Source organism: Sciurus vulgaris, assembly GCF_902686455.1.
Source record: "Sciurus vulgaris genome assembly, chromosome: 17".
Taxonomy (NCBI): domain Eukaryota; kingdom Metazoa; phylum Chordata; class Mammalia; order Rodentia; family Sciuridae; genus Sciurus; species Sciurus vulgaris.
This window is the reverse complement of record NC_136478.1, coordinates 62625900-62637000: the sequence shown is the minus strand read 5'-3', so window position 1 is coordinate 62637000 and position 11101 is coordinate 62625900. Positions and strand designations below refer to the sequence as shown.

The following is an 11101-nucleotide window of genomic DNA, read 5'->3' as shown; positions in this document are numbered from 1 at the left end:
CCAGCCCCGGGGAGGAGGAGCGGGGCGGAGGAGGGAGCGGGGAGGGGAGGCCGGGCCAGGGGAGCATGACGCAGGGAGGAGGGAAGGGACAAAAGAGAGGCCGGGAGGCGGCGGGCGGCCGGCGCGCCCACCGCTCCCTCCCTCCTCCCTGGCCAGTCCCCGTTCTCTCTCGGCGGCTTTCCCTCAGTCCCCTCCGCCTCTCCTCCTTCCCTTCCCGGGCCTCCTCCCTCTTCTTGTCAGCCTCCCTCCTGGCCCTGTGCGATCTCTCGCTGCCTCTCTTTGCTCGTGTCATTGTGTCATTCTTTCTTTCCGTCCTCGCTCCAGTCTCGGTACGTCTGTCCTTGCACTGCCGGCACGTCTTCATCCTTTGCGCCGTGGCTTCGGGTCTTCTCGTAGAATTCTTCGCTTTTTCTTTCTGCCTGTCTCCTCCCCTGCGTTCCCCTTGCTGCGCCGGGGCTCCGTCCTTCTCCCTCCCTCGGCTTTCTCCTTCGCTCTCTCCCCTTTCTCCGCACGCCTTCCCCAGGCTGGGTCTGCCGTTCCCGCTCCCTCTCTGCGCTCTCCCAGCCTCCCTCCCCTCGCTGAGGTTTGGTACCCCCCGCCCCCCACTGGGGACTCAAAGGTGAATCAGACCCAAATCTGCCCTTGCAGCGGGAGCTCACGGTGTGGTGGAGGAGACAGACCCAGCCGCAGACAGTCCCATTCCGGGGTGATGGGGTGTGACCGAGGGCGAGACCAGAGGCTGTGAGAGCCAGGGCGGAAGGAATCCTCGCAGCAGGTCCACCGGGAGGACCTCCAGAGAAGGCGTGGTTGTGGCGTGACCTCCAAGAACCAGAAGTTAGACCCGAATTGTTGAGAGGGGCAGCACTAAGGGCGTTCCAGGCCGAGGGCACAGCTTAAGCAAAGGCCCAAAGGCAGGAAACCAAGGTGATTCCGGAGAACAACAAAGCAGTCAAGTCTGACTAGAGCGGTAGGGGCCGGGAGCCAAGGAGCGTAGAAGAAGCTGGGGTGAGTGGGCGGGGCCCTTCTCGGCGTGTCGAAGGCCAGGCTGGGAACTTAGTCTTCCGAGAGTGACAGGGAGCCGCGAGGGTTGTGAGCAAGGGGAGGGACAGGGTCGGGTCTGAATGTCAGAGCTCTCCGGGGCCGTGGCCTGGGTGGACCGAAGGGGAGAGATGGATGGAGGTAGGACCAGCGGGCAGAGAGGAAGGGGTAGGGCAGAGGCGAGGGACTGGGCACTGCCGGGATGTGGGGGCGAAGCAGAAGGGTGAGGTGAGGCGCTGAGGGCGTGGAGTTGTTCCCAGCGGGGAACCAGGAGGAAGAAGCGGGGAGAAGAGAGAAGGCACTGTGGGCAGCTTAGAACCTAGGGGTCGTTAGGGGCTGGGCACATTCAGGGAGGACATTCAGGCAGTGGTAGATTCATGGTTCTGGGGCTCCCTCCCACCCTGCCCCCAGCCACCCAATTCTTTTCTCTGGGAACAACGTATGCTTATAAATTTCCTGTGCGTTTTTCCAGAGGAATTCTATCCACCTATGCAATACGTTATCCCGGATGGGATCACATTATCCTGCACCTTGCTTTTTTTAAACACTGTGCCCCAAAGATTCCCTCACATCCATGCTATTAGACCTGCCTTGTTTGTTTAAATGGCTCTATAGTATTCCGTTTATTTATCCATAATTCATGCAATCAGTTGAGAGATTGGGAGTTGAAACTAATGGATATTGCCTATTCAAATCTTCTGGTTTGTGTGTTTTTTAAAAAAATGACTTCATTCAGTGTTTTCAAGCCTCTGAACTCAGCTATTTGATAAATGCCTCCAGGTCTTTTAATTTTTTTTTTTATAATTACTACAGTAGTGCCCCCCCTTCTCTATAGTTTCATTTTCCAAGGTACCCACAGTGAACTACAATTTGAAACATTACACAGAAAATTCCAGAAATAATTCGCAAGTTCTAAATTGTGCATTAATCCAGGCAGTGTAATGAAATATTGCACCATCCTGCCCATGACCTCGGTCATCCCTTGGTCAGGTGTATCGCCCTGTGCATGCTACATGCCCATTCAGCCTTGCAGTACCTGGTTCAGACTTCTTTAGCAGATCGACTCTTGCCATTCTGCAGGGTTGTGTTTTACACAATCCTTATGGTACTTCATAATGATCCCCAAATACAGGAATAGTGATGCTGGTGATTTATTACAATATGTTGTTACAATTGTTCTTATAGTTGTTGCTAAGCTCTTAATGTGCCTAATTTGTAAATTATATCATGGGCATGCATGTATAGAACAAATAGAGCATTTGGGTCTATCCAAGGCTTCAGACATTTACTGAGGGTCTTGGAACATTGTGTCCCCCCAGTGGTAAGAGGGGAATACTGGAATGATAGGAATAATAATGTGAGAACACATACCCTTTATTGAGTGACTACTTGGGGCACTAGGTGTTTTCCACAAAGCCACCTGGTTATTAGAAATAGTTATTAACCTCAAGGGACTTGAGGTTCTGAATAGTGAGTTGCCCAAACTCACAAAGTCAGTAACAGAGCCAGGGACTTGAACCCAAGCCTCTGACTGTAAGTACCATGATTTGTGGTCAGGGATCTTCCTCTGTGAAAATGTGCTACTCCTAGGGATGGATGTTGGGTGCATGTAGACTTGTCATACACACCAATTCACATGTGACATCAAAGGACCCTTTGTCAGACCCTGTACTTTGGCACCTTGAATTACTGCCCCTCCGCTTACCTCGGATGCCTGTGAACCCGTCAGGAAAGCAACTGCACAACCATGCTGACCTTGCCCTGTGTGACCCCGTTGTGTTGTGACTTCGGTGTCTGGGTCTGTCTCTGGGAATACACCGAGGGCACAGTCTAGGTCTGAGTCATCTCTGTGTCCTCAATATCACCCAGCATAGGCGTGGCTCAGAGCAGGGGCTCAGGAAAATGTTAAGTGAATGAATCGGGGAATGGGTGAATATCAAGAGGCTCATGGGCTGTGCAGGGACTTGCTGAAGTCCCTGGGATAAGAGAACATAATTCCCATTATTTCCTGAAACACAGGCCTCCATTCCCATGAGTTGGCAAGTCATGGAGACTACCGTTGCCATCATTCTCTGACATCCAGTTCCAAATCTTTCGGCATCTAACACTCAGGTGTAACAATTCCCACAGATCCTGAGATTCCCATCAGCCCTGGGGACTCAGGGACTCCTCATTCCCATCACTCTGGGAGGAGGTGGACATTCCCACCCGGCATCAGCACACAGGATCCTCGTCAGTCTCCGCCACCCTGCGGCCGTGACTCCCACAGCCCTTACACATAGAGGCTGCCACCCTCTTGACACTCACTTGCCACCGTTCTTGTTACTGGTTGGAACTGCACTCCGATGGAAAAGGGCCATCCCCATGTTTCTGAAATGGAAACAGCCAGCCTGGAAGACACTTAACCCTGAACCTGTTCCAAACCAGGTCTGAGTTTAGGACGCTCTTGTTAATACCATGAGACGGGAGGCAGTGGGTCATGAAGAACATCAAAGTAACACAGAATCCTCCTCCTAGGAAGGATCAAGCCCAAGCCCAGGATAATCCTCGAGTAGCAAATGATCCTTACAGGTGGGATAATCCTCAGACTGGCAGAACATAAAAACACAGATGATCCAAAGGCAACAGATGCTTCCAAAATGGCAACTTGCCCCTGGTTGACTTGTCAGAATTGGAGATAGGGGCAACGTGTTTGTGTTGGTGAATGACGAATCTCATTCCCGTTATATCTTCTGGTCCAGGGGTCTGGGGAGATGGGTGTGGTTATTTGGCGAGGGTCTCCCCTCAACCTTCCTCTTTTCAATGGACCATACCTTCTACTAATTTGGAAAGAGATCCCACATTCACAAGACTTTTAATATAGTATATTGTTGCAGTTGTTCTGTTTTTTTTTTATTATTGTTGATCCTCGGCTGTGTCTAATTTACAAGTTAAACTTTATAATAACTGTGTATAGGGAAAAATAGTCTTCATAGGATTCAGGACTATCTACGGTTTCAGGCATCCATGGGGAGCCTTGGCATGTATTCTGGATGGACGAGGGCGTCTACTACGTTTGAGGATATAGAGGAGACACTGGAAAGAAGCCCACGTGAGGATGGAGGCAGAGACTGGAGTGACGTGTCTACCTGCTGAGGGACAGAAAGGATGCCTACCGGCCACCAGAAGCTGAACAAGGAAGGAGCCTTCAGAAAGAGTGCAGCCCTCCCAACACCTTGGTTTTCAACTTTCAACTTGGTTTTCAGCCTCCACAACTGTAAGGAACTCTAAATGGAAGCTGTCATTTCCATTGTGCTATAGCATTAGAGATAAGAACGAGTCATGTTGTTCCTGTCTCCTGTCAAGGTATTAAGAGTCACTTTCAAATGTAAGCACTGTCATATAACTGGGAGAGGAAATCTTTGTGTGTTCAAGGTCAAACGTTATCATTCAGTTGAAGTGTGTGTGTGTGTGTGTGTGTGTGTGTGTGTAATTATATAATTACAGGAGTAAGAGGCTGTAATAATTAATGATGATTGTGAAAGCCAGCAGTCTGCAGGTGGTTCTTTAGGAGAATGACTCTGAAGTAGATTAGAGTTCAGCAAATTAATTGGGGAGCCCTCAGGATTCACTGGTGTCTGGGAGCAAACGGGAGAGCCATGGAGAGGTTGAACCATGTGCACTTATAGTAAAGGCCTCAACCAATCCCACAGGGGCCTGGGGGGCTGGATGGCTCCACAGAGCATCCTGAATTGGAATACTGTGACTAGGCCTTAACTGCTCATTGACCCGTTAAACAAAATTCCTTAGGACAATCAGACTTAGCAGAGTTAATATGAACAAAGAATGATTCATGAGCTGGGCAGCACGCAGAACCAGAAGGGGTTCAGAGAGCCCTGCCCAGCAGCGTGAGCAGAGAAATCTCATGGCCTGAACACAGAAGCAAAGCACAGAAGTCACTTGATTGGCTACGGCTGGGTTTCTGCCTTGCTTGGGCACGGTGTGATTGAGCATTTTCATTGGTTGGGCACAGTCTGATCCGCTGTCGGCCTGTGATCCCCTGAAGTTTGGCTGTCTGTGACTGCTTGAAGCCTGGTTATTTGTCATAGAATTACTACCAAGTTAGTGCTGTGTTGAGTGTGTCCCCACCAAAACCATGTTTTGCAAAGTTAATCCCCAATGCAACAGAGCTGATAGGTGGGGCCTGATGGGAGGTGTTTAGGTCATGAGGAATCCACCCTCCTGGGTGAATTGATGCTGATTATAAAAGGCCTTCATATCACAGGTTCAATTTTTCTTGTCTTTCTTACCTTCCTCCATGGGATGATGGAAAAAGGCCCTTGCCAGATGCTGGCACCTTGTTATTGGGCTTCTAAGACTCCAGAACTAGGAGAAACAATTTTTTTTTTTTTTTTTAACAAAATAAATGACCCAGTCTGTGGTATTCTGTTTAGGCAGCACTAAGTGGACTAAGACTGTTAGTTTTTATCTTGTTTGCATATTAAGTCAGGTTGTGGTTTGTTAGAGAACTCGAAGTACAGACTGTCTTAGGCTCATGTCCTCCTGCTAATTTTCATTCAGTAGACCCATCACTGGATGTGGGCTGACAGGAAGGGTCTGTGACCTCAGTAAGGCAGCTCCCTTGCTTTGAAGGCAATCTCTGGGAGGGAGGACTCAACTGCAGGCTCCCAGTCACCAATACTCCCAGCAACTGGATGGACAGTACTCCAGTCCAGAGGGGGTCGTCCACTCTCCACATAATGTCTTTGACACCCAGGAACAATTATTGACAACTTCCACATAATTGTACAACTCCAGAAATAAATAAGTGGGGTGTGTGTGTGTGTGTGTGTGTGTGTGTATGTGTGTAGAGAGAGAGAGAGAGACAGAGAGAGAGGCATGAATTGATATATCAATATACATATTGATACTGATATGAATAGTAAGGGTTTTTTAATTAGATAATATAATTAGGAAGAATATTTTCTCCTCTTGGAACCAACAAGAGGTTGCAAAGCTATAAATGATAACACAAGGCAGAACAACAAAGATATATAAGATGGAAATGCAGACCTCATTTTGTGCTAGGCAGCCTTTGTACAATTGTTTGGTATTCCAACTTTCATATTACTAAAGGAAATACTCTTTAATAATTGTATTTGATTTTTTAGTTATTTAATTCCTTCCAGGTCATACATCTTTTAAGAAAAGGTATTATTTGAAAGTTCTCCACATTTGTGAAGATGAATTTTAAAAAGGTGGATGACTTTGTTGGCTTAAATTTCTTGAAGTGGAAATAAAACCCTCTAAAATCATGTGCAGCAACTTCTATGATAAATCATCTTTGATCCAGATACCATAATGAATGCAGAGAGCATGAAAGTAATAGGAAAGTGTTAGAAACAAGGTGCCCCAAACACATTTTGTTCTCCCTAATCAAACTTCAAAGCAACAGATTTTTAAAAGAATACTTTTAAAACATAAATTCTTTATAGTTTTGAGTCCATTGAAGTTAAAATCTTAAATCAAAAACTGTCAAATCGCACACCACTATCAACTGTTTTCAGAAGTGGAAGATGAGGAATTTTCAAAATTTGCACAAGCTATGATTCTTAAAGGTTCCTTCTGGAAAACGTAGTTTTGAAAAATTATTCTGAACTATTTAGACTGTACATAGAATCATTGTAGGGTACTACCTCAGCATCCTATGTGTGCAATGTTTGGGCATTAAACAGTGAGATGCCTTTTTACTTGACTTACGACTACTACTTTAACTGTAACTCTGCTTGTTGCTGAGCTATTTCTGGGTCTTCCACCGAGTTGACAACACAGCATATACGAATCATGGATCAACATGGAAGGGAAAATCAGTCAGTGACGATGGAACAAGAAAGAGACTCTGAGTGAATTAGAAATTACAAGCATATGATGGTTTTTTTTCTCTCTTCAGTTTGTCCAGAAATAGAGGTCAACATCAGGCAGAATCATTGCTGGTCATTAGCAGAAAGATGGTCTGGTCACGTCTGATCATTCTTCAACCAAAATCATTCTTCAGCTCATGACCTGTGGGAGATTTGGGCACTGCCTTCCCGCAAGGCATCCGAGCAGCATGACAAAGCCGCTCTCCCATGTTCAAAGAGCTGCTGGAACAAAAAGGAGATGGCATGTTCTGCAGATGACAGTCCCCACCTGACAGGACTTATTGACGTCCAGAGTCGCTTATGGAAAAGGTGGTTTCTTTGGTGAATCTCCTGAGGAAGCATGCAGTGGAAGTATTTCACATGTGACCCCTGCTGTGGAAGTTTTCTGTTCATTTGCTTCTCCACTAAGGTGCCGAAACAGGTGTGCAGCTCTTGAAAGCTGAGACAGGTACGGAAACAGACATCATTTTCATGGTGTTGTCATCCTTCCAGAATGTTCCCAGTGATCTCCACTTCCTGCTGTTCATTCATTCTCTCAGGCAATCTCCCCCTGAGTTCACGCTGGACCTGCTGACTGGATTATAACCATGTAACATGGCAAGGGAAGGGATGTTATTTCCAAGATTGGATTACAAAGGACTGTGACTTCTGTCTTGCTGGCAAATGCATTGGCCTTCTTGGTTTTTCACATATTAATGATTAATGAAGTAAGTGGTTATATTGTGAGCTGCCATTTTGGAAATGCCTATGTGGCAAGACGCTGAGGGAAGCCCTTGGCCAACAGCCAGCGAGGAACCGAGGTTCTAGTTCCAGTCCCTGACGAGGCACCAAATGCTGCCACAAACCAATGTGTGAGCTTGGAAATGCATCATTCCCCAGCACCATCTGAAGACGGGGGACCCTGAGTCAGCACCTCCCTGGCCGACCGGTGAGAAAAACTGTGAGCAGAGGATCAAACTAAGCTACGCCCAGATTCCTGACCCACGGAACTATAGGATGGTGGATGTGTGCCGTTGTAAGCTGCTTAATGCTGGGGTGATTTGTTATGTAACATGGGAGAGCTCATATGATTTTGAGATCTTGAAGGTCAATTGGATTGTTCTATTGTCCTATTTCTCATCCAAGATTTAAGGACAGATTCCACCCGAGAGATGATGTGACGTGTCCAGTGTGTGCGAAAAGAGATGGGGGACTTTCCCATTTCTGATGCTGGTGGACCAGGCGAATCAACCCTCCTGCTGAAAACAACTCAAACTACTGGTTAAAGTACTGAGAGGGTCTTCACAAAAACCTAAAGAACTTTGACCTTTTAAGGGAACCTTTAAAATCTTGAGAGATTCCTCTAGTGAGGGATTTCCCAGCTGAGATTTGCAAAGTGAGAAGCAAACAGCATTCGAAGCTGCTTAGACCTAGGCGCATCCGCTCATTCGGATGACAAAAATGACTTGCAGTTTTCAACAGTCTCCTGGAACAAGGGATGAGGAATAAAAGGTACCAAGCCGGCAACAGGGCACACGGAGCCTCTGAAAAAGATTCTTCAGTCACAGAAGGAAAAGGATCCCAGGGAGACGGCCTCAGGTACAAGGACCAAGGGAAGTGCTAGCGCTGGAGTCAGGATCGCCACGGGACCAGTGAACGCCAAGGACGCAACTGAATATAGATCAAAGAAGGGACTAGAAACCGTGTGCAGGTGGCATAAAGGGGACAGAAAGGCCTCTAAGGACAGGCAGTGGTGGGCAGCTGTGATCACCTGGACAGGGAGGGAGGACGGGACCTGGGGCAGGAGAAGAGGGTGGGCACCTGGTTGACTTGTGGACACAGGACAGTGCAGCTGCGGCCAGGACTGCGGGGAGGGAACAGGAGGAGTAAACACCCTGCCTTCTTTCCCTCCCTTTCTCCAAGCTCCAGTGCCACCTCCTGCTAATCCCAGAGGGCAAGGGGAGGCCAAGAACACAGTCCTGAGAGGCCAGCACAGAGCCGAGCAGAAAAGAGTGACTAGCGGACCCGAGGTCTGTCCCTCCTTGCCCTTCAGCATCATCCTTGTCCTTTGTCCAGACAGACAAGCTCAGGTCCCCAATACAGAGGGCCCAGCCCCAGAAGCTCTCCTGGCACAGTGGGGGAGGCCACTCAGGTTGCATGCCTAGCTAAACCACCACCGCGCTCTTCAGGTGAGACAGCGAGATGAAAGAGTCAGGGCCGCCCAGAAGATCCCAGCCAGAAGTGCTTCCTCCTTATTGTCTTGCCGCAGTGACCCGTTGACCGTTCTTTGGAATGTGAAGAGATTTCCCAGTGAATTATTCTGGGTTCCACTTCTAATTCTCCTTTATCCCCCAGTTATAGCAGCAACTAGATTTCCTCTTAGTACTGGATCAGTCACCCTCGCCCAGTAGTGAGACCTCTCTCTCTACCTTTGGTTCAGCATCACATCAACGACTTGCCCCAACTGGCCCAGAGGCTCTCTCGGCCTCCTCTTCAGTGGAACCAAGATTGTGTCCACTGGGCCAAGCGTTTCTCCTGCAGGCACGAGGACTTCCAAACCCATCCACTCCAAGCATGTGATTAGGTGTCTCAAAACAGAGCTGCAAGAAATTTAAAAGATCTTAACCAATTTAAAACTCTCAATTGGCTCCATTTGCACTTCTAGAATCGGGCAACACTTTATTCTACAAAATAGAATGAGTGATCCAATGAGCTGCACAGGAGGTGGGTTTTATAGACACAGAGGGATGAGGAAAGCAGAAACAGAAAAAAGCAGTTTTGTTGCTTTAGGTTACTTAACTCGTAAAGGTTAAAACAGGAGGGACTTCCTTATCATGCCAGCTAGAACTGGCCTGTTGGGGATTTGGCTATTATTGTCTCTTCTGATTGCTCAGGAAGTCAGATAAACAATTTGATTTTGGCTTGGTGATGTGGAACTTTAACACAAGTGACAGCCATTTTGGTCTGGTCTGTTGGGTCAGGTGTGGGAGCTGAGTCAAACCAATGGCCTCCTCTGCATTTTACTTCGCAGGTGGAATAAACCACTTCCACTTCTTGGTCGGGACACGGAAATGCTGCCATGCCTTGGTGGTGGTTTAGGGCAAGTGCTGTTCTGTGGACCCCACCCTGCCCCTCCGTGTGTCCCCCTTGACAGCACCACAGCTGAGCCTTCGTAAGTCTTTCCCCTACGACATCGTGTCCTTGGCCTTAGCCTCCAGGTGATGGGACATAATTTCACTTCCCTGTCCTCACATTCATTTCTGATTTAGCATGTGGGACCCGCTGGGCTCCTCCTTCAGCTGACATCATGGTAAATATAAGGGATTCTTCCAAGGTCACCATAAAGGCTCTCTGACATCTCCCTGTGTTCTGAGATGGGAATGCAAGGCCCAGGCTTGTCTTTCTCTTTTTGTTTGGTCTCCAAGTTGGTCAGAGGCAGACTGTTGACCCCATGGTCTTCATTGTGGCTGTTGTCACCAAGGCGGCTAAGTGCCACTTAATCTCCCTGTGCCTTGCCCTCCACCCGCCCTCCATCGTATTCCATGGGTAATAATCTGAGCAGTCACAACAAAATGACAATGACTACGGGCTAAACCACAGTTGGGTATGAAATAAAATATATGACTATATATTGGTGATGCACAAATGGAATTAAAATGTTCTAATGTCCTGTCTTGGAGCAGTTTAAATAAACTTACTGCAGACTATGAAGTATGTGGATTATTTAGGATAATGAATAAACTTAAGAGTATAAACGTCCTGAACTAGTAGAAGAGAAATCAACAAGGAAGGAAAATTTTTAGCCCAGCTGTCCAAACTTAGGCCAAAAAGGGAGGGGGAATAAAAAAGGAATCATTGAATAGGCAGAACATAAAGAACACACAATAATGGTGTATTTTCCCAAATACATTGCTATTTGCATTAAATGTAGCACAAGGGTTCTGTTAAAATCCATTTTCCAGGCTGAATCCCCCCAAATTTAACTATGATTTCTACAAGACACATCTAAAATGTAAGGGTATAGGAATGTCAGATGGAAAAAATAAACAGTGTTGGGAGTGGCAACCAGAAAGAGAGCTGGGTGACCATAATGTCAGCGACGTAGACCATAAAGAGGTCACACCAGGGCCTCGGAGGTGGCTCAGGGGGAGAGTGCTTGCCTGGCACGCAGGAGGCCCTGGGCT

The 11101-nt window shown here is 47.5% G+C and overlaps 1 long non-coding RNA gene across 2 annotated transcripts; it reads left to right on the top strand.

The window, feature by feature from the left end:
• Positions 1–880: 880 nt before the first annotated feature.
• Positions 881–10624, top strand: LOC306648800. 2 transcript variants are annotated; one of them, XR_013760491.1, is made up of 3 exons: positions 881–1005; positions 4039–4405; positions 9949–10624. It is a non-coding gene; the product is annotated as an uncharacterized lncRNA (long non-coding RNA). The 2 variants fall into 2 exon arrangements; XR_013760492.1 differs by lacking the exon at positions 9949–10624 and adding an exon at positions 6968–8114.
• The last annotated feature ends 477 nt before the right edge of the window (positions 10625–11101 follow it).